At 38.2% G+C, this 27,583-nt stretch overlaps 1 protein-coding gene across 1 annotated transcript in view; it reads right to left on the bottom strand.

Annotated features, from left to right (window-relative positions):
- Positions 1 to 27,583, bottom strand: part of LOC131070134 (protein DETOXIFICATION 46, chloroplastic) — a 239,690-nt gene that overhangs the window by 182,919 nt on the left and 29,188 nt on the right. The gene's annotated exons all lie outside the window — the stretch shown is intronic.

Genomic DNA, 27,583 nt, shown 5'->3' with positions numbered 1-27,583 from the left:
GATTTACCAAATTAAAAGTCAAAGTAAAAAGCATAATATGGCATAATTTACCATGTTATTACAATCAAAAACTATGAATAAATTTATGTTCACATGTTACATATCAGTCTTCTTGTCCATGACATAGCATCTCAAAATGATAGAACAGATGTTAGCATGTAATGTAACTATTCAGTTATTGTAGGGAAGGGCTTGGACTCTCAACTTATTAGATAAAGAGTAGCATTCATCAAACCTTCAATTAAGAACACATCCAAATCGTCTATCATATAATAATCATTGCAGTTAACCCCCTTGATTAAAGTGATCAAGATCCTCATTGGGACTTATATTCCACGGTTGGGGGATTGCATTGAAGAGGTGGATGCATATGTCCAATTGGGTCAATATTGACCCATGGATTGCAGCTCATGGTTTGATCCCATGGTTTTCTCAACCACTTGTGGTTTCCTGGTTGCTTCTTGCCTATATATTCAGGGCTTGGATTGGAGTTCTACATGGCTTTTGTATGACTTGTACATCCTGCCAAAATTGCTCCAGACACAGGGTTGAAGATCTCCTATAGAACAGATTCATTCTCATTTTATTGTAAACTTCTTTGACTTTATATAATCAAATGGGGCTATTGTTAGATGGCTCTTGTTCTCGTAAGAGTTTCCCAAGGTAAATCTTGTTTAGTGTGTCAATATTATGCTAAAGTTTGTGTAGAATCTTTAACTTACTTGCATAGTTCCACTCTTTAGGATCAGCTAGTTTCCTTTCATTGTTTGATATTCAAGATAGACTATTTGACCCTAGACTTACTATCAACACTATCGCTGTGCACTTCACATAGCAAAAACCAAAATCCATCACTTCAAATGGTGAAATGCATTCCCTTTGCACCTCAGTCAAACAACCTTCCCCATCTACCTTTGAATCACAAAGAACTTAGAGTCTTAGACACATCATACCTCCTCCTAAATCTAGAGATCTAAACGTAACTAAGCATGTTCCCCATCTATTGGCAGCATATTAGTCCATGGCATTCCTAGGATAACTATCAAAGTAATCAGAAAATGTGCCATCACATTCTTTAAAAGAAAAGACTTTGAACAAGAAGTTGTGACATGCGAACACTTTCAAGATTCCCTTAAGGTCAAACAACCTAAAAATTCACAAACAAACTCAAAGTTATCCACTAAGCCATCCAAATAATAAGCAATAAAAACACAAAATCATACAATTACTATTAATGATGCAATTTCTTCTCCTAATAATGAAGAGAAACTGTCAAATGGAAGACATTTGACAAATTCATAGGATGCATTTGGCTATCCTAACTTCCAAAATGCCAATAATACTCAACTTACCTACACAACAATACTCAGACCCTATTACTGAGGCAAACTCTAATCATAAGCCACAAAATACTAAAAAACAAAAAAATCTGACAACAAAGCCACAGCTACAGATGCTCAGGTGAACTCACCCATAGCTAAGATGCCTCTGATAAGCCAAAATAAACAGCAGACTAAAACCAGCCCCCTGTTACATCAGAGATATCACAGAACAACCTAGCTTTGAGGAATGAGATCCTATAGTCAACCTACCAAACATGCTTCGTAAAGTTGTTGTTCCTGGCTCAAACACATGAGACCATCATCCAAACATTGAGTTAATCTTATGAAAACAATCAATTAAACCATCATTCCAACCTCACCTTTGCCTAGCAAGAGCCCACACTAAATGGTTTCCAGGAAAGCGTTAAAAAATATATATTAAAAAACTTCCACTGAGATCAATCACACTACTAACCAAAGCAAATCTTTGGAATTCCCCATCTAATCTATAATCCATATGAGATACTATATCAAACTGACAATCCCTCATTGCTCATTAATGTCCAAATTGGAGATATCAAAGTCAAACATGCCTTAGTTGACAAAGGTTCTAACGCATGCATAGCTTGCCTAGATTTCGTAAAGGAACTTGGGTATTGTGCTAACAATATAAAAACAACACAGAATGCTTGTCAAGGTTGCAATAGGCAACAATAACATCCCCATGGTGCATTTGGATTCCTATTTCATTCCCTTCTAAAACTGTCAAGATGAAAGCAATCATTTTCAACCTTTCTCTCACCTATAACATCTTACTTGGTCATGCCCTTGCCAATGCATTAAGATCACACAATTTGGGACAAAATAAAATCCAAGGTAGTACCTTCCCTAGTAACTTTAAGCAATTCCAACAAGAAGAAAGTCTAATATATATACTTTGGAGCCATAACCCTCCATAGATCATTCTACTTTAACTAAGGAGAGAATTATCATACCAAGACACTTCAAGGTTATAGTGATCTTTCCAAGCTTTAAGGACAGGAAACACTCAGCCTAATTAATTCCAATGATGATAAGCCTATTGAATTCCGACTTAAGATTAAGACTTCCAACTTACAACCAATACATTATTAGCTAATTGCTTCATAATCTTGAGCCAAGGTCACAAAAGAAACAAACTACCAAAGATATCAAAGCCTGTAATGTCCCCATTTTCAGCCCAGGTTTGCGGAGAAGAAATAAATTAATTAATTAAATTAAGTTGTCCTAACAACTTGTATTTAATTAATTATGCTTATGAGTTTAATACTTTATTTAAGTAACTTTACCAAGGATTCATTCTGAATAATGTTTATTTTCTCTTTGGTGATTTGTGCTAGTGGCCATATTTCTCACCGAAGGCAGGAAAACCCCAACGATTATCCTGACAGACAAAAACCCAAAAGGCAGTGTGGATCCAGCCAGAGATTGACAGTTTGCGGAAATTTATGATTTGGGGAAAAAAATCCTCAGATTTTTCTGGTGCAATTTCATAATGGAATTGATTTAGTGCTGAAAGTTTGCAATAAGGGTTTAAAGAAAATCACTTTACCTTTCCAGGTTTGAAAAAGTTAAATTTATTGAGATTTTTAAATAAATAATAAATTTATCAGTGAAACAAACCAGAATTATTGATATTGCCAGTGTGTGCCTATGGAAGGGTAAAAGAAATAATAAAATATTTTATTTAAATTGGTCACCCAGCCGTACCATGGAAGGGCTGTATCATTTGTAATGATTTCCATACCACATCTAAAATATAATTTAAATAGGTAAAAGCTGCTTGTTTTAAGATTTAAAGGCCTTTTGAGAACCCACGAAGCAATATGAAAAGATCTAAAGTATAGCACAGCATGTAAGCAGCTCAACGCAACTCTTTAAAGGAAACTATTGCATTTATTTTGTTGTAGTCCTGTTGTGCGAATCGCACACCCATCCCCGTCTTAGACAGGGACCCCCCAGTTTGTGCCTTTCTGTCCTAATCCTGAAATTTGGCTAAGTCTGGAATTTCCTGATCCTGAAATTTGGCTAAGTCTGGAATGTCCTGACCCTGAAATTTGACTAACTCTGAAAAACTGAGGAAACCTCCAAAAACTAGAATTTGCAATATAACTCCTGGAGGGCCGAAACCACTCTCAAACATCCTGAAAGTATATATGGAATATAACTTAAAGTATAAGTGACATTTCCTTCTTATACTTAAATGTTATATTCCATGAAATGATCCTTCAGCGAGATCTGGACAAACTTGCCCAAGTGCCCAAGCTCGTGCTCCTTGAAGAAAACGTTTAAAATCGCCCAAAATGCCCAATTTCGAACCCAGAGGCAAAAACTGGAAAATGTTTAAAAGTTGCAAAAAGCCCCCAGAGGTCCGAAAATCACTTAAGTTGTCCAATTTCGGACCCTGGGCCAAAAAGTGAAAAAGTTGACAAAACTGGTAGGAGGTCCGAAAAAGTGAAATGTTGCAAAAGTGGGTTTAGGTCCGAATTTCACTAAAACACCCAATTTCGAACCCTAGCTCCGAAATTTGAAAGTTTGTTATAAACTTGCCAAAAGGCCCTTTAGGTCTGAAATTTACCTTAAGTTGCCAAAAGACCCTCAAGGTCCGAAATCACTTAAACGTCCATTTTTAGACCCTGGGGCGAAAAAAATAAATAAAAACGTGAAATCTTGCAAAAGACCTTCAAGGTCCGAAAAATCACTTAAGTGTCCATTTTCGGACCCTAGGACAAAATTAGAAAATGTGAAATAGTGCGAAATGTTTCGAAAAACTCCTCCAGCTCCGAAGTTCGCTTTATAACCCCAAATTCGGACCCCTGCTCCGAAATTCGGAAGTGCATCGATTTTGCATAAAGCGTCTTTTGGCCCAAACTTCGCATTGAATCCTTATTTTCGGACCCTAGAGCCGAAATTTAAAGTCGACGAAATTGGCGAAAACAACCCAAGTGCTCCGAAATTTGCAAAGCGCGTTGAACTCCAAAGTTTTTACGAAGTCGTTGAAATCCGAAAATATTCCCAGTTCGCCAAAACACTTAAAACTCCGAAGTTTTTTTTGCGAAGTGTTAAATGGTCCAAAAAACACCTTAGTAAACAAAACGTCCAAAGCATCCGAAAATTCCAAAGGGCGTAAAAGGTCCGAATTTATCTTTAAAATCACGAAATCGCCCAGAGGGCCGAATTTCGGACCCTAAGGGCAAAGTGAAAACTTGTTGAAATTGGCAAAAAAACAGGAAACATCCGAAGTTCGCAATTTCCTTGTGAGTGTCGAAAATCGCTAAAACCTCCCCAGACTCCGAAAATATCTCCAATTCAAAACATCTAAGTTCTCCGAAATTCACCAGAAAAGCATGAGAGTTAGAGTTTTAAAATTTGCAGAAGTTCTTCAAACCTCCAGAATCGCGCCATAAACCCATTTAAAACGTCCAAGACTCCAAAAGTAAAATCACGCAAAAGTAAATTGCCCAAACACCATCAAGACCAAGGATCAGATTTCACATTCGAAGAGAAAAGAGAAGCATTTTCAAGATACATCTCACAAAGAGATTCTCAAGCCAGACATCGTAATTAAATTTAATATTTGTTAAATTAATTTAATTAAGTGAAATTGGTTGATTGATTGCAGGACGTCATCGAAGAACCAAGAGAAAAACCTCAAACACAAATCAAGGAAGGATCGCAATCCAAAGCCAGGCGCTAAAGATTGGAAAAGAAAAGATGCAAGAGCGCGAGAGCAACCAAACATTGGGAACCGTGCCACTGAACAAAGATGAAGTCCACCACCGGGACCAAAGACCAAAGAACACTGAATGCTGCAAAGTTTATGCCTTCTCGAGAAAAAGCACACAACTAGATTTAAGTCCAAAAATTCAGTTTTAAAACTGAAACAGCTTTATTGTAAACTGCCTATGGGTCCCGCGCAAGATATTTTTGTGGATAACTATTCCCAACCACCAAGAAGACCGGATAAACTTGAATTAAAGCCAAAAGTGATTGGTAGTTGAGATATTTGTTGGTTGGATAACTAAGAATTAATTGGGCATGGGTTAAAGCTACCAGCTTTTGGAAGGCAGATCAGGACCCTTGGATGCAGTCCATCCTAGCCTCTGATTCAAAATTGTAAAATCTATAAAAGGCAGAGGCCTTTCTTTTGTTAGATAGTTAGATTGTTAGATAGTTGGAGATTTTTGTCAGACAGTTGGTTAGAATTTTGTAGTTAGATCTTAGAGGTTAGAATAGGTTAGATCTTAGCAGTAGCATAGAGATGTTGCAGAAATTGTTGTAATAGGCAGTTGAAATCAATATATAGACATTGAATTGGTGTTTATTGTCTTGTTTTCATCTTGTTTGCATGGTTTCTCTCGGCATTTTAAATAGATCTTTCTATTTTGGGTGTGCAGGTATTTGATAGATTCGGGCTCATACCACTGAGGATATACTGATTGTGTATCCTTTTGTGTGGTTAACCTGAGCCTTTAATTGTGCTTAGTTCAATTGCAGGTGTCCGTCTGAGCTGTGCCAGAATTGGGTGCTTAGCCGTGCGTCTCCAGTCTGAAAATCTTCCAAGTCCCTTTGAAGATTGCACCGTTCCTGCAAGGTTGTGAGCCATTATGGCCAAGCAGGAATTGGTTATGTTGAATCCGTCTACCCGCATACCCGTGTTGTTAGTTTTAGATCTCCTAACCCTTTCCTTTTGCTCTTTATTGCGTAATTCGAGAATCACAGCAGACTAGCTTGTTGCAAATCGTAAGTCCCCTTGTGTTTCCAGCAAAAACACATCAAACCACTGAGAAATCCCGCAGTCAAGACCTGACAAAAGAAACCTTGAGGTTGTCCCCTTTGATCAAATACAAAAAAAAATAGCATTAGGGACTTCCTTATCTCAAGAGAGGATAGGATACTCAGCTGGTTATTCTATTCCGCGTTGGCCGTATGGAGTTCGCAGCAATGCGATTCCAGACACGTCAACACGTCCCAATATATAATCAAAGTGAAGCATGATAGTACTTTAGGAAGATTCTTAACCTTAATATTTATCCATGCTTCCATCCAAGAGTCAACACAGTTCATGGAAAGATGAACAAAATGTGATTGAAGGATGTATAAGGAAGTCAAGTCATTCTTGGTTTGTCATCCACCTCACCCTTGCACCATAGCAACCCAAGGAAGGCTTACCAGGTTAGATGTGAGAATTTAAGAGCAGATTAGTAACATTTTGGGAGCCTATGTTGGTCATGATTTAGAAGTTGTCGGCTATTTCTCTTTGCTGGCGCCAACACCTTATGTCTTTTGCGGCATGAAAACTGTTTAGCTGAGTGTGGAGGTTTTGGGTGCCATTGTGTATGTCTGATGGTCTCTTGGGCACTAGAAGCCACATCTTCTGAGTGCCTATCCATCATAGTTGGCATGTGAAGAACCTGGATTAATCGAGGGAAACAAGGCATGAGGACATTTATTGCAGGTCATTACTCATTGACAGTCTCACATTCAGGGTGAGAGACATATTTGAAGTTGAAATCATATTGCAGCCTATTAAAGGATGTGTAGCAGCCACAAGACATTGATAAGGGAGGGTCTTTGTGCTGGTTGGTGGTTTGGACCATTTAAATCACCACCTTTGTTAACAATCTTCTCCAAAAAGGTCAGAAACCACTTATTTTATATTTGCCATTGGTCAACAGCAAACTGTTAACATTGATTATCTCAGTCTTGTGTATGTGAACATCTATCATGAATACAACATATTAGGTTTATGGAAGGTTGGACTGTTTATTTTTATGCAAATCCTTTACAATTCATCTGAGCATATGATCAAGTCAATTGCTGTCCAAAAATACCTCATAAGAACAGCGGCAAACTGTTTGATAAATTGTCTGACCTTTAAATAATGGAGCTATTGGACATGTGTTGTCATTGATGTTAAAAGTGCAAAGATGAAGTTGTCATTGATGTCAAAGTCAATGATTAAGATTGAATGTCAAGTATTATGATAGTGTACAAAGATAAATAGAAGTACATATGTAATTAAGCAGTCAACCAAAAGAAATTCATAAAACGTGTCACATCCCCTCCTATATACTCTTATTTTGATACTTAGTTGTGTTGGTGCCTTAGATGGATATTGATTACTGAAACAATGATTTTAATGCCCTACAAGATTTTGGTTTTGCTAACAGTGGTATTCGGTTTTACAATGATGCCCTAAATGGTATTGAATGCTAGAAACAATGGTTTAGCCTAAATGATGCCCTAGTTGAAAATGGCATTATTTCTTATTTTTGAATATTATAATATATGAAATGTTGTGATGTTCATTTACGTAAAGTAATGTTATAACTCATCTTTTCATTTAACGAATATAAACATTAAGGTTGAATTATCGAGATGATGGACTAACTACTCTGGTTTGGACAAGTGGATGCAGGAATGACTTGGCCTCCAAGAAGAAGGGGAAAAAGATATCACCGGGAAAGAGGCAAGTGAAATGGTTATGGTCAATGATTGAATGGAATATAAGACTGGTATGTACTACCTAATGTCAGCTAGTGTGACCTTGTCAACCTAGTTTTCCCTATTAGGACCATGGAAATTATGTCTGTTAGTGTCTCTGACTTGCTCTGGCTCGTTTGTCAAACCTTTGCTCTTGCGTTGCGAAATCATTATTACGTATCTTCTATTATTGTCATAATTAATACCTTATATGACATGTTTTCGACTTATGAAAGTCAACTCTGTTTATATTTACGTTAAAATATATATATATTGATCAATTGTTAAATAATTTTAATAAAGGTGTATTGTTCTTAAAATTAAATTGTCTTAAAAAATAAGAAATATTAATTACCTTTACTATTAACTTAATGTATTTATTAAAATATATATGAAATGACAGTTATTTTAATTTTTCTTGGACCTTAATTTTCGTTTATTGTAAAATCTAATTTTAATAATATTAGCCCCATTTACATTAGAATACTTTTTTATTCTTTTATCCTTATCGGGATAGTTTAATATTTCGGATAGATTATTATGGGGGTATGATTTTTTTTTGAAATTATTATTGTTCTCTTCGGACGTGATTCCAACTCCTAGAGCCACGACGGGGGATGGTGGAATCATAGCGAACTTCCCCTCCCGTAAAACATTAGGGTAGCGGGGCATATAGGAAACGATTTTTGGTTTGGAGAGCATTCTCTTCTTCTTCGGCAGCTCTTGTTTCATTTGTTGGGGTGGATGGGAGAACTAAGGGAATGGAATGAAGGCTCTGTAATTCCTAATTCTTCTGCGGTATAAGGAAGCGCAGCCAGACACCGCAGTTGCCAATCTCTGTTAACCACGTTGCTCATTACTCTTGCTGTTTCAAGCTCTCACATTCCAGGCATGTGGACTCTATTATATCTTTCTTTTTCAGTACAGAACATGTATACTATTGCAATGAGGCGTAGCTAAAAAACTACGAAGGGGTCTTAGTTTAAGAGTTGTATTCTCCTGAGAAATATAGCTAGATAAATTTCCTATGCAACTCAACAAAAGCTTCTTTATTGTTCTTTCCTTCCTATTTTCTATGTTGTAGTTCCTGAAGGAGTCTTTTGTAAACACAAGTACTGGCTTTTCTTTATATATTCATTTTAAGTTCAATAGGAACCTTTGCCATAGCAAGAAATTAATGCGAAATTAATTAATGAATGGTAAACTTAAATAAGGGTATACACCAGTCAGAAGAAGATTAACCTGTAGGTGTGAGATAAAAGTATTAATATTAACCTCACAAGTACCATAAGAAAATATTGGTGGAATTCTTGTTTCTTATTTTTGATAATAAATTAAAAGTGCAAGTCGGATAGGGTGGAACTGAGCCTCATAAAAACATGTAGACAAATCCTTGGCCAAGGTGCACTAGCTCCATGTAGTGCTTGTCAGTTCTAAGAATCCAAATACATAAAACAGTGCGAGACACGCAATGGATTTCAAAGAATTGATTAATAACAGAATGAGCAAGACGCTCAAATAATACAAGAGTATTTACAAGATTAGCAAGTTTCTAATAAGAAACTGCTGAGAAGATCGTAGAAGATCTTACTAAAATAGAATATACACTATTGAGCATTAATACTAAAATTAACATTATTTTAATATTCTAATACCCTCCCTTAATGCTCAATCTATTAACTACACCTATAGACCCCCTGAATTTTACAAATTTATCAGGACCAAGGGGCTTGGTGAAGATGTCTGCTGGCTGCTCCGAGGTAGGAACATACAGCAACTAGATAGATCCGTCTTCAACTAGCTGTCGAATATAGTGACAATGAGTTTCCACATGCTTGGTTTCATGGAAGACTGGATTCTTGGCGAGTTTGAGCACTCCCTGATTATCACAGAACAAGGGAGTTGGACCTGCCTGGGAGACATGCATATCTGCAAGCATTCGTCGAAGCCAAACCGCCTCACAAGATGCCTTAACTGCTCCCCAATACTCTGCTTCTGTCGAGGAGAGAGCCACTGCCTGCTGCTTCTTACTAGTCCATGTGACAGCACCAGATCCCAAACTAAACACATACCCTGCTGTAGATTTACGGTCATCAACCGAACCTGCCCAGTCAGAATCTGTGTAACCACTGAGTGTAGGATCAGACTCCGAGTGTATAGAAGTCCATAGTCAGGAGTGCCACTCACATAACGCAGCACACGCTTCGCTGCTATCCAATGATCAGCCTTGGGAGCTGTCATGAAGCGTGAAATGTAGCTCACTGCAAAACTGATGTCAGGTCTAGTGGCAGTAAGATAGATGAGATTACCCACTAGTTGCCTGAACAAAGATTCATCCACAACTGGTGAAGATGACTGAGCTGAAAGTTTGAGCTCGAGTTCCATACGAGTAGAGGCAGGTTTGCAATCCTGAATTCTGAACCTGTCCACAAGACTTCTAGCATACTTGGACTGAGAGAGAAAGATACTGTTCTCAGTCTGCCAAACTTCAACTCCTAAGCAGTAATGTAGAAGTCCCAAATCTGTCATATCAAAGGTGCGGCACAAATCCTGTTTGATCCCAGTGATCAAATGTGGTGAACTGCCAGTAATGATTAAGTCATCCACATAGACAACCACAAACAGAACATCATTACTAGTATGCTTGATATACAAGTTTGCATCAGATGGACTCCACTGAAAACCATGATCTATCAGGTACTTATCAATTTTCATGTACCAAGCCCGAGGAGCTTGTTTCAGACCATAGAGTGCTTTGACTAATCTACAAACCTTCTGTTCTTGACCAGCAACCTTGAATCCTAGGGGTTGCATCATGTAGACTTCTTCCTGTAAGTCACCATTCAAAAAGGCACTCTTGACGTCCATCTGATGGACTTTCCAACTGAACTGGGCTGCCAAGGCAAGAACGAGCCGTATGGTACTCATTTTGGTTTTAGGAGCAAAAGTCTCCTCGTAGTCAATGCCTTCTTTTTGTGAGAACCCACGAGCAACAAGACGAGCCTTATACTTGTCTAGGGTTCCATCAGCTTTGTATTTTACTTTGTACACCCATTTGCAGCTAATGGGCTTCTTCCCTGAAGGAAGATCAGAAAGGGCCCAAGTGTGATTCTTCTGAAGACTCTAGAACTCAGCTTCCATAGCCTGTTCCCACTCAGGTATACCTTTAGCCTTTGAATATGTCTGAGGCTCAAAAACACTGTGTATGTTAGCCATGAGAGCAAAATTGACTGTATGCTATTGTTTGCTCTTATTACGGGAGGTTCTACCCTCAATGAGCTCAGTATCCCTGAGATCACCAATGGTCTTGGCCCACCATTTAGGCCGGAGAGTAGAAGTGCTAACATCTGGAGGAGCTGGAAGAGGCTCAGGATCAGGAACAGGAGCAGCAGGAGGAGGATTATTCTCCGGAGGGAACTCCGGTAGTGCATCATCGAAAATAGATTATGCATCATCCCTCCCATCAGGCAAACCTAATGGAAGAAGAACACTGTGATGCTGATCCTCAGAACACTGCTCAGAAGAAGGGGACTGAAAGAATCCTCTGTCTTCATCAAATACAACATCATGACTGAAGATAAGACGTTTAGTGTCTATATCTATCAGTCTGTAAGCCTTATGGTGATCACTGTATCCTGTCATCATGAGTTTCTAACTTTTGGAATCCAACTTGGAGCGCTTAGCATCTGGAATCCAAACATAGGCAACAGAGCCAAAAACCTTCAGGTGGCTGATCTTAGGCTTCCGACCAGACCAAACCTCTTCTGGAGTCTTCCCCTTAACAGCCTGAGTAGGTGAACGGTTAAGGAGGTAGACAGCAGTAAACACTGCTTCAGCCCAATACTTATTCGGAACACTCCTGTGTTGTAACATTGAACGAGCCATCTCAACAACCGTACAATTGCGACGCTCAACAACACTGTTTTGCTGAGGAGTGTAGGGTGTAGTCAACTGGCATTTGATGCCATGGGTATCACAGAAGTTGGAGAATGCAAAAGAACAAAATTCCCCCCCATTATCTGTCCTAAGAGTAATGATGCTACATCCAGACTCTTTTTCAACGAAGGACTTAAACTTCTGAAAGATACTAAATACATCTGATTTGTGTTTAAGAAAGTACACCCACATCTTTCTACTAAAATCATCTACAATAAGCAAAAAGTATTTGCAACCAGTAACAGAAGATGTATTCATAGGACCACAAATATCAGCATGAAGTAATTGAAGTACCTTAGATGCGCGCCAAGACTTTCCATGTGTGAATGAAGTCCGATGCTGTTTGCCAGCTTGACAGGCGCCACATACTCCAAGATGTTGAGTCTGAATATCTGGTAACCCTGAAACAAGTCCCTCCCGAGATAGCTGAGAGAGATACTGAATGTTGAGATGTCCATATCTCTGATGCCACAAAGTGCTGAGAGGAGAAACACAAGCTGCCAGAGCCACTTCAGGAGAATCACCAGTGTCAAGAAGCCTGTATAGGCCATGATCCTCTAGACCAACAGCAACAATAAGACGAGTCTCCCGATCAATGATGGAACACTTGTGAGCACTAAACACCACATCTAGTTGAGGAGAATTCCTCATAATCTAACTGACAGAGAGCAGATTAAGTTCCGTACCAGGAACATAGTACACATTCAGGAAGATGAGATTCCTGCCACCAGACTGTATCTGAACAGTGCCTCTGCCAACAACTGTATACTCCTCACCTCCGCCAAATACAACGGAATCACTGAAAGATGAGAAGTCTATAAACCAGTCACGTCGATGAGAAAAGTGACGTGATGCACCAGAGTCGATGTACCAAGCAAAAGACCTGGCATGATCTGACGACCTCTTAGCCATAAAGGCATAAAAGGCAGACTCCTTCTGCTCGGAATGTTCAGCAACATGCGCCTTCTGGTGTGACCCTCCCTGCTTCTTTTGTTCAGAAGCAAGCCTCTGACGGCAATCTTTCTTCATATGGCCGTACTTGTGACAGTAATTGCACTGCACATTCTTCTTCTTAGCACCATCCTGTGTCTAAGAAGAGCCTTTCTGCTGAAAAGACTGAGAGGATTGAAATTTGCCTTTATCCTTGTGAAAGGATTGAGTTGTGAAGGCATTTTCCGAGGAGCCTAACGTAGTACCACTACCAAACTGTTGTTTCCAGCGATCCTGCTGTAGAAGTTTGGTGCACAATTCTGAAAACTTCAGGTCAACATTAGTTGAAGTAATATTGAGGGTCTCAATGAAGTGTTCATACGATTTCGAAAGACTTTTCAAAGTGATTACTGCCATGTCTTCTTCCTCCATAATCCGACCAATAGCTTCGAGCTGATCTCGAATGTCCTTAATCCTCGTGAGGTGTTCCTGTAAGGACATGCATTCGTCCATCATAATGGAGAACAGCTGATTCTTCAGAAAGAATGCTCGGCTCTTGTCGGATGTCTCATGCAATTCCTTCAGATGCTTCCAGATGTCGAAAGCTATCTTGCCGGAAGGAATCTGTGGTAACTAATCATCAGTCACAGAGAGTTTGAGAAGCATAACTGCCTCCCGATTGCGTTCATCAAACTTTCTTGATCTGCACCAGGTGTACCAGGACTCAGCTCTTTTCCCAAAACAAGCTGGTCAAGACGCCTATATTCAAAAATGGTCAACATACGCTGTTTCCAAATGTTGTAATTGTTGCCATTAAAGCGTTGACTGCCTTCTAACATCAGGTTGGTCAGAGAAGCCATTTGCATGTTTCCCAAGGCACGGAAAATGACAAGAAGAGACAGGTACAACTACAACAGGCACGGATTTCAAGATAAGTCCCGGCTGATCCAGAAAAAACTGACAGGTACCTGAAAGCTGAGAGGAAACCCAGAAGGAATCTGAAAACCAAATTCAAATCCGCTGGCTCGAAAATTGAGGCACGGAAAACAATCCACCCAGAAAAATCGGACAACTACCCAGATTAGGATTCAAAAAACCCACCAAGAATATGTTGTCTAAATGTGAATCCGCGGGCTCAAATATCGAGGCACCCAAAAAATTCTGACGACGACCCAGTTGAGAGCTCAAAAAACCCAGAAGGAATCTATAATTGAAAAAAATTTCCGACTTGAAATAAAGGGTATAAACCCTAGCTGAAAACCAGAAACCCTAGGTCATGAAAAAAATTAGCAGAGACGCCAGAAAATTTCGAAATCCGCAGTCAAAAAACGCGAAAATCGCGTCGCAGATTTAGAAAACGCCAACAAGAATCGCATGAAAACCTCCAGAAAAAAGAAATAAAATCGCACGAGCTGTATGAGAGCCGAGAACAGGCGCGAAAAATCACGTTTTCTAAGTTAGCAAACAAACGCAGGTAGAGGAAAAAAATCCTCAGAACAGACCTGCGAATACAAATCACGATTTTTGCAAACGAAAGCCCTTAAGGATGAACGAGAATAATTTCGAAAATTTTCAAAAAAGAAAAATTTCGAAAAAAATTCACCTATAGCTCTGATACCATAAAACAGTGCGAGACACGCAATGGATTTCAAAGAATTGATTGATAACAGAATGAGCAAGACGCTCATAAATAATACAAGAGTATTTACAAGATTAGCAAGTTTCTAATAAAAAACTGCTGAGAAGATCGTAGAAGATCTTACTAAAATAGAATATACACTATTGAGCATTAATACTAATATTAACATTATTTTAATATTCTAACAATACAGTCCTAGTCAGGAAATTATACCAGTTAGCAGGCAGCTATAGGGTGTAATTGATTACGACTGTGGGGTCTTACACCAGTTCCAACATGACTTGACTTAACCATTCTCTTTACCCTTGCGGAGGGCCGGGCCACTTCAGTTAGAAGTGAGCAAGGGAGATCAGAAACAATCTAAGGATGGGTGGATAAAAGCCCTAGTGATATCTTTTTCCCCTCTATGATTCAGAGAGAATTTAAAGATGAGCAAGTTTGCCAGATAATAAATGAAAAGTACATTCTAAACCCTTCATCTTTTTCTTTATATAGAAAATAGTTGCAAACGTATTTTCTATTCATGTTTCCAAAGAATTGATGTTTATTTTGTTCAATAAAGAATATTTTTCTTCCTGCTCTGTCATTTTGTTTTATCATAAAAATGCATATGATAATGGCATTAGTTTTCAGGTTCACTATTTTCTTTTTCAAAATAAAACTAGTCCTTACTTGCTTTTCTTGTTATTTATAGTTTAGAAACTAGCCGTTATATACTTGAGAGATTTATGTATGTTACATATGGTATCAGAGCCACCAAGTTCAGTACTGGACCTGGGCTCGTCATCACTTGAACAAAAACAAAACTGATCAAGGAATTTTGGTTCTTGCCAAGATGCCGATGATGATCCACACTAAACGGAAAAGAGTATGAGACCCTCTTTCTATAAAACTAGCAAATGCTTTTTACAAGGACTACGATTATTCTCAATGTGCACCCTTGGGCCATCATGAAACCCTTGCAGCGGCTTGGGAGATGATCAAACAGCAGAGGCGCAAATGGATGCCCGAAATAAGGGTTGAAGTTAGAGCAGCCCTCCTAGCAGAACACAATCAACTAACTAAAATAAAGACAAAACAGCAAAACCTCAAAAACATTAATGAAACTGTTCAGACTTCAAGAAAAACAGAAGAACCAATCTTGCTTACCACCACAGTAGCTGAGCCAGTTCATGTTCCTGTTGTAACTAAACCAGATCCATCAGCTGTTCAACGAGAGCCAACTCCAGGCTACAAACTTCTACCCTATACTGAACTTCCTGATTAGGAGGAGCCCATTACGGGCAATGAGTGCAGTGAAGACAATGAGAACAACTCTTAGATAGGATGTTTATATATCAATGTATATACAATTTTGGCTTGAACTTGTTAAATCCAATGTAAACATAATTTTGGAATGAATAAAAAAAACAATTTTGTTGTGTGTAATCTTTTTGACAATTTCTGAATGTTTGTTTACTATCGATATTTTACCTTATGTTGGTAATACTTAAAATATATATAGTTAAATTAAACTTTCCAACAGGTACTAAAATTTATCAAAATGGAAGACAGAAGGAGTGGTGACCCTATTGACATACCTAGATCTCCAACAGAAAAGTTAGACAAACTCTTGTCGATGATGCAAGAAACCCAGAACCGAATAGGGAATTTGGAACAAAGGGTTTGGTTTTTTGATGAAACTGAGGGTAGGGAAACTGAAAATCAGCCTAGGGAAAGAGATAGCAAGGAGGAACACTTTAGTGAACACAGGGAGGAATATTCTCATATCGGAACTCAAAGTTCAGAAAAGAATTCCGGAATTGGCATCATATCAGAGGATATGAAGAAGGTCAAACCTCCTCAATTCGATGGAATTGTGACCGGGGATGCCGTTGAAGCATGGCTAACCGGTATGGAAAAATATTATGACATTAGGGACTACACTGAAACCCAAAAGGCCGTATGGGGTTCCTATCAGCTAACAAGGGAAGCTATCGGATGGTGGGAGAGTAAGAAAGCTGAACTAAAACTAAAACCATCTAGTTTGACTTGGACCAAATTTGTGGAGTTGTTCAGGCAGAGGTGGCTACCACAACTCTTCTATGAACAAAAACTATCAGAATTCCAAGATCTCCGACAAGGAGAATTATCAGTTAATGAGTACAAAGAGAAATTTAATCGGTTACTCAAATATGTTCCGCAATTGCAATCAGATGAAACATTTTGCCTGAGGAAGTATATTATGGGACTTAATAACAGAATTGGAGGACGGGTAGATGTCCTAGCTCCCTCGACCACTGTTGAAGCCTATGAAAAGGCCGTCCGTCAAGAATTAAAACTCAAAAAGGATGACTCCATCAGAGATAAAAGTCGAAAATCAGGAAGGGGGAAAAGAAGTTCAAAGGTTATTGTCAGGACTACCATGGAGACAAAAAGCTTGCTTCTAATAATAACAGAGACATCGATCCACGTAGTAAGACAATTGAAAAAAAAGGACCCCCAAGAGGATGTTTTACATGTGGAGGAGAGCACTACGCAAACCAGTGTCCCACTAGGACACAAGGGGGACAAGCTCAAAGGAACCCTCTCCCTAACCAGCAAACAGCCTTCCAGCAAAGAATCCATGCAGCAGTAGATGACAGGCAGGCAAACTATCAAATCACTCCCATCAAGATGACAGGTATGCTCTATGGTAATCCAGTATCCATTTTAATAGACACAGGAGCCACAGAGAATTTTATTTCACCTAGGATACTTAGTAGATTTCCAAAAAGGACTGGGTATATGGCTAATGCATGGACAGTTGAATATGCGAATCAGTTTAGAGCCCGGGTAGAGCAATGTTTGTTTGAGGCCAAGGTTGAACTACCAAGCTTCGCAACAAAGGTTAACCTGTTTGTAGCACCCTTAGGATCGTATGACATTATCTTAGGAATGAAGTGGTTGTGGCAACATCGTGCAAGGGTAGATTGTTTCTATAAAATTGTGGAATGTTTGGATGATTTAGGCAATGCAGTATCCTTATAGGGTATCAAGAAGGAAGTTAAGTTGAGACAACTCTCTGCATCTCAACTGAGGTGCAGTAAAAAAAAGGGATGTCAATTGTTTGTTGTCAAGATGGAAGAAATGGATGGTAATGGTGAACGGGAGTCTTTTGAAGATAAATACCCTTATCTTCATGATTTTAGTGATGTGTTTCCTAAGGAGTTGCCAGGATTACCCCCAAAAAGAGTCATTGACTTTTCTATAGATCTCGTACCTAGTGTCGCTCCCGTATCTAAAGCACCCTATAGAATGACGGCAATGGAGCTGGTGGAATTGAAAGTGCAGTTACAGGAATTGCTTGATAAAGGTCTAATTCGACCTAGCCTATCTCCATGGGGAGCACCGGTCATTTTTGTCAAAAAGAAAGATGGAACTCTTCGATTATGTATAGATTACAGGATGCTCAATAAAATAACAATCAGAAATAAGTACCCCTTACCCCGTATCGATGATCTATTTGACCAAATGCAGGGGGCCACTGTATTTTCTAAAATCGACTTGCGGTCTGGGTATCATCAGTTAAGACTCAAGGAAGAAGACATACCCAAAACGGCTTTCCGAACTCGTTATGGGCATTACGAGTTCATGGTCCTACCATTTGGACTAACTAACACACCAGCTGCATTTATGAATCTTATGAACAACGTGTTTCATGAATGTTTGGATCGATTCGTTCTATTTTTTTTGGACGATATCCTTATATATTCCAGGAGCAAAGAACATTTGAAACATCTTCGCTTTGTATTGCAGCAATTACAAAAACATCAATTGTATGGCAAATTGTCCAAATGCACCTTCTTCCAAAAGGAAGTACAGTATCTTGGGCACATCATTTCCGCAAAAGGTATTGCAGTAGATCCAGCTAAAATCAAAGCCATTTCCGAGTGGCTGGTTCCTAGAAATGTTCAAGAAGTCAGAAGTTTTATGGGCCTAGCAGGGTACTACAGAAAGTTCGTCCTGGATTTTTCTCGAATCGCTCATCCCATCACTTCCCTCCAAAGAAAAGGAAAACGATTTCAATGGACAGAAAAGGGTAAACAAGCCTTTGAACTCCTTAAGGACAAGCTAACCTCGGCACCGATCTTGAAAGTGCTCGACCCCGAAGGACAATTTTTAGTAGTAACCGATGCTTCAGGAGAAGGCTTAGGGGGAGTGTTAATGCAAGAAGGGCAAGTAGTTGCATATGAGTCTCAGAAACTCAAGAATTATGAAATGAACTACGCACCCCATGATCTGGAACTAGCTGCTATAGTTCATGCTTTACAAAGATGGCGTCACTACCTAGTGGGAAAGCCTTTTGAGTTACGATCAGACCATCAAGGATTGAAGTATATATTCTCACAACCAAATTTGAATGCCCGCCAAAGAAGATGGCTACAATTAATTTCTGACTACAACTTTGAAATCAATTATATCAAAGGGAAAGAAAACTGTGTGGCGGATGCCCTAAGTCATAGACAACATATATCGGCTATAACTTCCATCCAAACGAGCTTTAGACAGCAGGTTCTTCAAAGTTCAAGAAATGTCAAATTCTATCTCCAAGTAAAAGAAGCTCTTCAAAATAACCCACAGGATCATAGGTATGACGGATTTAAATTTGAACCCGACGGGTTGTTACGATTTGAGGGCAGAATGTATATTCCAGAATCTCCGGAACTAAAGAAATTAGTGTGGAAGGAGATACATACTGCTCCACATTCGGGCCATCCCGGAGTTACCAAGCTTTTAGCAGATGTTAGACCTTAGTATTTTTGGAAGGGCATGAAAAGAGAAGCAGCCAAATTTGTAGCCAACTGTCTTGAATGCCAAAAAGTCAAGGTAGAGCACCTGCACCCAGCAGGATTACTCCATCAACATGCCATACCAGAATGGAAGTGGCAAGTGATCAGTATGGAGTTTGTTCAAGGTTTACCCATGTCACGAAATAAGCACAATACCATTCTTTTGGTAGTAGATAAACTTACAAAAGTGGCCCACTTTATACCAGGAAACCTCACAGACGGAGCACCCACATTAGCCCGCAAGTTTGTGCAAGAAATTTTTAGACTTCACGGAGTTCCAGAGAAGATTATATTGGATAGAGATGCTAGAATAACGTCCAGATTTTGGCAGACACTTTTTGCAGCATTGGGCACCCAATTGAATATTAGCTCAGCATACCATCCGGAAACTGATGGTCAAACAGAGTGAATCAATCAAATATTGGAAGACCTGCTTCGAATGTACTGTATGGACCAGCAGTACAAGTGGGAGGACTATTTACCCTTAGTGGAATTTGCTTATGACAACACTTATCAATCATCTATCAAAATGGCTCCATTCAAAGCTTTGTATGGAAGGAGGTGTAGAACTCCTATCAACTGGGATAAGCTGGAAGATAGGATAGTCCTCGGTCCAAAGATGCTTTAAAAAATGGAAGGGCAAGTTAAACTGATCCGACAAAGGTTAGCAGAAGCTAACGATCGGCTGAAAAGTTATGCAGATGCAAAACGAACGCCCAGACATTTTGAGGTGGGAGAGAAAGTGCTCCTCCGAGTCAAACCTCAAAAAAGTGCCATCACCTTTGGAAAATCCTCCAAACTAGCTCCCAGATATGTAGGATCTTTTGAGGTTCTGGAAGTCGTCAACCCAATCGCTTACAGAATTGCTCTACCTCCGGCTCTTGCCCGGTTGCATAATGGTTTTCATGTATCATATCTTAAGAAATATGTAACAGATTTTGACCATATAATTGATTGGAATTCCTTGCAGGTGTAGGACCCAGGAGTGGTCGTGATTGACCCTGTTCGGGTGCTTGAGACACGTAAGCTCCGCTTACAAAACAAAGAGATTAGACAATGCAAGGTCCAGTGGGACCAATACTCTGAAGACAGTGCTACTTGGGAAGACTATGATGATACATCAGAAATTTCCTTACTTGTTTAATGATTTTAATCAGTTAATTTAGCTTAGCAATATTTTGATGTGGCTAATATTGTAAATAATTTGAAAAATTCAATCATCGAGGACGATGATTCACAAGGGGGAGGATATGTCACATCCCCTCCTATATACTCTTATTTTGATACTTAGTTGTGTTGGTGCCTTAGATGGATACTGATTACTGAAACAATGATTTTAATGCCCTACAAGATTTTGGTTTTGCTAACAGTGGTATTCGGTTTCACAATGATGCCCTAAATGGTATTGAATGCTAGAAACAGTGGTTTAGGCTAAATGATGCCCTAGTTGAAAATGGCATTATTTCTTATTTTTTAATATTATAATATATGAAATGTTGTGATGTTCATTTACGTAAAGTAATGTTAACTCATCTTTTGAAAAAACGAATATAAACATTAAGGTTGAATTATCGAGATGATGGACTAACTACTCTGGTTTGGACAAGTGGATGCAGGAATGACTTGGCCTCCAAGAAGAAGGGGAAAAAGATATCACTGGGAAAGAGGCAAGTGAAATGGTTATGGTCAATGATTGAATGGAATATAAGACTAGTATGTACTACCTAATGTCAACTAGTGTGACCTTGTCAACCTAGTTTTCCCTATTAAGACCATGGAAATTATGTCTGTTAGTGTCTCCGACTTGCTCTGGCTCGTTTGTCGAACCTTTGCTCTTGCGTTGCGAAATCATTATTACGTATCTTCTATTATTGTCTTAATTAATACCTTATTAGACATGTTTTCGACTTACGAAAGTCAACTCCGTTTATATTTACGTTAAAATATATATAGATTGATCAATTGTTAAATAATTTTAATAAAGGTGTATTGTTCTTAAAATTAAATTGTCTTAAAAAATATATATATTAATTACATTTACTATTAACTTAATGGATTTATTAAAATATATATAAAATGACTTAGTTATTTTAATTTTTCTTGGACCTTAATTTTAGTTTATTGTAAAATCTAATTTTAATAATATTAGCCCCATTTACGTTAGAATACTTTTGTATTCTTTTATCCTTATCGGGATAGTTTAATATTTCGAATAGATTATTATGGGGGTATGAGTTTTTTTTTAAATTATTATTGTTCTCTTCGGACGTGATTCCGCCTCCCAGAGCCACGACGGGGGATGGTGGAATCATAGTGAACTTCCCCTCCCGTAAAACATTAGGGTAGCGGGGCATATAGGAAACGATTTTTGGTTTGGAGAGCATTCTCTTCTTCTTCGGCAACATTCTCTTCTTCTTCGGCAGCTCTTGTTTCATTTGCTGGGGTGGACGGGAGAACTAAGGGAATGGAATGGAGAACTAGGGGACGTGTTGAAAAACATGTAGAGAAATCCTTGGCCAAGGTGCACCAGCTGCATGTAGTGCTTGTCAGTTCTAAGAATCAAAATACAGTCCTAATTAGGAAATTATACCAGTTAGCAGGCAGCTATAGGGTGTAATTGATTACGACTATAGGGTCTTAAACTAGTTCCAGCATGACTTGACGTAACCATTCTCTTTACCCTTGTAGAGGGTCAGGCCACTTCAGTTAGAAGTGAGCAAGGGGGATCGGAAACGGTCTAAGGATGGGTGGATAAACGCCCTAGTGATATGTTTTTCCCCTCTATGATTCAGAGAGAATTTAAAGATGAGCAAGTTTGCCAGATAACAAATGAAAAGTACATTCTAAACCCTTCATCTTTCTCTTTATATAGAAAATAGTTGCAAACGTATTTTCTGTTCATGTTTCCAAAGAACTGATGTTTATTTTGTTCAATAAAGAATATTTTTCTTCCTGCTCTGTCATTTTGTTTTATCATAAAAATGCATATGATAATCGCATTAGTTTTCAGGTTCACTATTTTCTTGTTTTAAATAAAACTAGCCGTTACTTGCTTTTCTTGTTATTTATAGTTTAAAAACTAGTCGTTATATGCTTGAGAGATTTATGTATGTTACAAAATGAATCAATGGGTTGACTTGTACTATTAATATGAACTATGTCTTTGGAATTGGTGGCTTTGACTTGCCAAGGATTGAACATTAACATAAGCATGGATAATGGGCCGATTTATGAAATATTAAGGTTGCCGATCGTCATATGGAATTATGGATTTAAATGAGTCATAAAGAGTGTCCCATTATGAAGACAATGATGAAAAATATGTGTGAGAGCAACGACTCTAAGATTATTATTGGAAGGTAGCAAATTAATCAGAACATACTAGCAATCAGATTTAATAAAGCAATGATTAGCATTGAAAGAAAGGCAGCGATTATAGAGTGACTAAGAGCAGCGATTTATATTCTGTAAAGTGCAGAGTATAATGTTTGTTTAAAGCAGCAAATGAAAAGACAATGATTGTGTTTTAAGGAAAACAAATGGCAGCAATTACTCAAAGCTTGTTAAAGTTAATGATGAACGACTTTATTTTAGAAGAGAGATGAAGTGTAACAAATGCAGCGCCTAAGTAAAGCAGTGACTATATATATACATATTGTTTAATTAATTATAAACAATAAACATCAAGCAGGGTCATATTGTTTATATTAATTATAAACAACAAACATCAAGCAGGGCCTAAGTTAAGATTGGTATTTGTTATATCAACCAGTGACTTCATTTAAAGATTGACTTTTAATTATTATAAGCAGTGATTAGACAAAGAAAAGTCAATAACTCAAAAGGAGAGCAGTGATTATGTTGGGGAAAAAAAAGCAGTGTTCTAATGTTTTAAAAAGGCAGTAATTAGTATTTGAGAAGTAGCGATTAGCATCAAGGAGTGGCAATAGTAAGTCCTTTGGAGGCACGGGAAAGATATAAATATATAGAGAAGAGTGAGATAAAACAAAGTGTGGTGTGTATAGATCAAATGAGTTTATAATACATACAGCAGCTTAGAGGATTGAAAAGAAGCAGATATATAAGGCATATGAACGGTGTGTGGAGTAAAAAGTGATGAATAAGAAGTTATAAAAGGGTGTAAGAAATGAGTATTAAATGGTGTGTTATTTAGTAAGAGCTATCTTTCTTGGCAAAAGGCATCTCCATTCATGATATCATTGAAGATATAAAAGGCATTTGAGAAGTGATGAAATAGGTGTGAGGAGAACGAACAACATATCAAAAAAACCAGCAAGTGAAGAGCGAATTATAAAGAGTTAATTTGCAGATTGGATGAAGAGATTATAAGAAATCTTATGGGAGATTTGCAATCAGATTTATATTAAAGACTACAAGCAGATTTGTGAAGGAGAGTCCCATGCAAGGTTGAAAAGGATTTGGAGCAAGCATATTGGAGTGAGTATTAAGCAGACTCATGGCAGATTTTGAAAAAGCTTTTGAGCAGATTTTTTAAGATAATTCCATGAAGAATATATGATGAAATTCATAAAAGGATACTGAGTTTTGTTTAGCAGATTGGAGAAGAGAGTTATAGCAGAATTTTTTAAGAAAAATTTGGTGCCCCTACTGAATTGGTACTCACAAATTGAATGAGGAGTTGGTGCCTACAAAGTTTGTAAAGAGATTTTGATATATATATATATATATATATATATATATATATATATATTGTTGTGGTTTTCTCCTGTAAGGGTTTCCATGTAAAGCATGTGTTCTACTTGTGTTGTGTAATTGTTACATCTTATTTTGTTGTTAGTGTGCAATTGATATGCTTATAGCATTCAGTTTGAAAAAGGAAAAGACTCTTGTTATATTGATTCAGCCATCCTCCCCGCAGTATAAACATGTGCTCATCTAGACAAATGTGAAATTTGGCATAGAAATAGCAAGGGTTCTTACAGTGGTATCAAAGCCTGGACCCTGCCAACTTGTGGTGTTCAGAATAATAATCAACAAAAAGAACAAAGTCTAATCAAGAACTCATGACAAAAATGTTGCAACTCTTCCTAGAATATCAAAAGAAGCTCACAATGTTGTTACAGGCTTAGAGCATCCAGAGATGCTAGAACCTCATTTATCAGTTAGTAAGAAAATTGATGAGTAATCAATAAAGAAGTCAGAAACAAAATGTTGAGCACAAATTAGTTGACTGTTGTTGACGTGTTTTTTAGGACAGCGTCTAACACAGAATAAAGTTGCCTAACGGTCACTTCACTCTCTCTTGATCAAAGTACGATTGCATGCTAAGATTGCAAGAAGTTCAAACAATCGACTCCAAGGTTCCTTCAATGCATGGACGTGACTCAGTTGGATGATGTGATTGCTAGTAATCCAAGGGGCCTTACGTGTGCATCGTTCTTTCACTTCTTTGTTGTGGCTGGAACTCCATCATCGGATATGGCAATTCTACGATGCTATTGCTTCGAATGGACTAAAATGAACTGAAAGAAAAGGGAAAGGGTTCAGAAGGATCTAAATCTACTCCTAAGGGCAGTGATAACAATGAATAGTGCTCTGGTGGACAAATTCCAAATAAACCAAGCTCTGCTTCGCCAAGACAAACTACAACTCCGCAGGAACCGGTTCAATCTTCTGAGGATGTTGGAGGATTTTCATATTGACAAAAGTGCATCTGAATACCTGTTGTGACATTTTCACACATCGCCCCATTGCAAATGGGGACCCCTGTTTTTTGTTTTTTAGGGTTTGTTTTTTTTAGGTCTTTTAGGGTTTTGTCAGTTGGCTTTTGCATTTTGAGTGTTGTCGGGGAGATCAATAGGATAGCAGATCCTGCTGGAGTGAAGTCCTGATCCTGAAATTTGGCTAAGTCTGGAATGTCCTGATCCTGAAATTTGACTAAGTCTGGAAACTAAAAAACCTCAAAAAACTAGATTTTGCAATATAACTCCTGGAGGTCTGAAACCACTCTCAAACATCCTAAAAGTATATATGGAATATAACTTAAAGTATAAGTGACATTTCCTTCACTTATACTTAAATGTTATATTCCATAAAAATTATCCTGATAGAGAGTTCAAAAAGTCAAATTTCGCTCTTGTCCTTCACTAAGGATCCAGAGCGAAATTCGCTCCTATCCCTCTCCAAGGGACCAAGGCAAAGCGCTCCTGTCCCTCACCAAGGGTCCAGGGCGAAAAGGCTTATTTGAGTCATTCCTGACCTTGTTTGGTCAAATTGAGACATCAAAAGCATGGTGAAGGACGAAATGAGCATGATAGAGCATCCAAACTTGATCAAAGACAATGAAATGATGGAGTTTTTGTCTACAAAGGTAAAAGCGCTCCTGTCCCTCACCAAGGGACCAGAGCGATTTTCTTTATATACACATTTTTAGACCTTTCTTAGACTTGAACTCTTATTCATGGCGTGTAACAAGATGATATCTTCCTTAGCCAAGTCACTTCATGGTGAAAAGTGAAGCATTTTGGCCTAGAAGACAAAATTCGCTCCTGTCCCTCACTGAAGGACCGGAGCTTGAATTTCAAATTTGCACTGTTCTTGCAGGATCAAGACAATTTTATGATTTGAAGAGACCAAGGAAAACATGATTTATCCATTGAATATAATTTGGAAGGCTAACAAAGGACGGATAAGCTTGAATTTGCAAAATCGCTCCTGTCCCTCACTGAAGGACCAGGGCGAAAATCTCTAGAACATCAATTTTGCCTTGCAAAAAACGAGTTGAACATGCACTGAAGGGATGAAAGAGATCATTGCTAGCCCCACAACGTGAATTGGCAATTAAAAAATGAAGGATTGAGGACAAAAGTGAAAAGGCGCTCCTGTCCCTCACCAAGGGACCAAGACAAAGTGCTCCCGTCCCTCACTGAAGGACCATCCCACTTTTCTAAAAATACAAATTTCTTGCAAAGGCAAGGCAAGTTGCGTGATTGAAATGAATGAAGGAGGGCAAGATTCATCCATTGAAGATAATTTGGAAGACTAGCAAAGGATGAATTGGCTTGTAATTGCAAAAGTGCTCCCGTCCCTCACTGAAGGACCGGAGCTTGAATTCCAAATTTGCATTATCCTTGCAAGATTTAAGTGATTTCGCGATTTGAAGAGGTCAAGGGAAGTATGTTTTGCCCATTGAATATAACTTGAGTAGGCTACAAAGAAGAGAATCAACCCAAATGGCAATAGGCGCTCCTATCCCTCTCCAAGGGACCAGAGCGATTTTCAAAGGAAGCTCCTGTCCCTCTCCAGGGAACCAAAGCGATTTTCTCAAGAGACAAATTCTTGGCAAAGGTAAAGCGAGTTTCAAGTTTGAGATGAAGGAAGGAAGGCGTAATCAGTCCATTGAAGATAATTTTGAAAATTAGCAAAACATAAGTGAGCTCATAATTGCCAAGGCGCTCCTGTCCCTCTCTAAGGGACCAGAGCGAAGTTATCAACATTCATTATTTTTTGCCTTATTTTAGCAAATCGCACTAGATGCCAAGTTCGCTAAAAAGCTTCGAAATATTTTAAAATTTTTAATTAAATTGGCATTTAATGAAAACGCATAGCATTTAATAATTAATTTTAAGCCTTGGAAAATCATTTTTTTTAATTAATTGAGGCATTTGAAATTAATTATTATTAAATTAAAATTAAAAGATGAAGCGCTTGAGGTATTATTTTTATTCATTTTATCAAGTCGGCCTCTTGCTTTTTTTTAATTTTATTTATTTTTTTGCCTTTATTTGCAAGGTCGGCCTCATGGGTAAGTGGAAGGTGAGCGCTCTATATATTGGAAGGTGTTTTTCACAATTTAAATCATTCAATCATCCTTTCAAGTGCGAAATTGGAGAGCAATTTGAGGAGCGAAATCCAGAGGAGTGAAGCGAATTTCTACTAAATGTGGAGAAGCTAGTAGAGGGCGAAATTCATCTTGAAAGCTATCGGAGAGGAGAATTTCTTGCAAGATTGAAGGCGAATTTCCAGATTTTTGAAGAGGAAGGTGGAGTTCTTTTCCAAGCTAAAGGAGGTGCATTTTATCCAAGGGAGAGCTTTGATCTACACTTTGCCTAGCAAAATTCATCTGTTTTTACATCATTTCTTAGAGTTAATTCTCAAGAGGAGGTATGGCAAAATCATCTTGACACCCTTATTCAAGGTTTGATTTTTTTAGACATTTTTTAGAAAAGTCTAAGTATTGCGTAGTTAATTAGAAAATGATAATTCAAAGATTTATCATAAAGTTTCCTAAATTAGAATCTTGAATCTTCCTTTCTACACTTCAAGATATATTATTAATTGTGAAATGTTGTGTAGGTGTCAACATGGCGACTCCCAAGCTCGAAAGATCTACAAGTCAGAAGACTCTCCTCAAGGAAAATCAAGCCAGATCAAGGACG

The sequence above is a fragment of the Cryptomeria japonica genome, chromosome 1, assembly GCF_030272615.1.
Source record: "Cryptomeria japonica chromosome 1, Sugi_1.0, whole genome shotgun sequence".
Lineage (NCBI taxonomy): Eukaryota > Viridiplantae > Streptophyta > Pinopsida > Cupressales > Cupressaceae > Cryptomeria > Cryptomeria japonica.
This window is presented reverse-complemented; position numbering and strand designations above follow the sequence as displayed.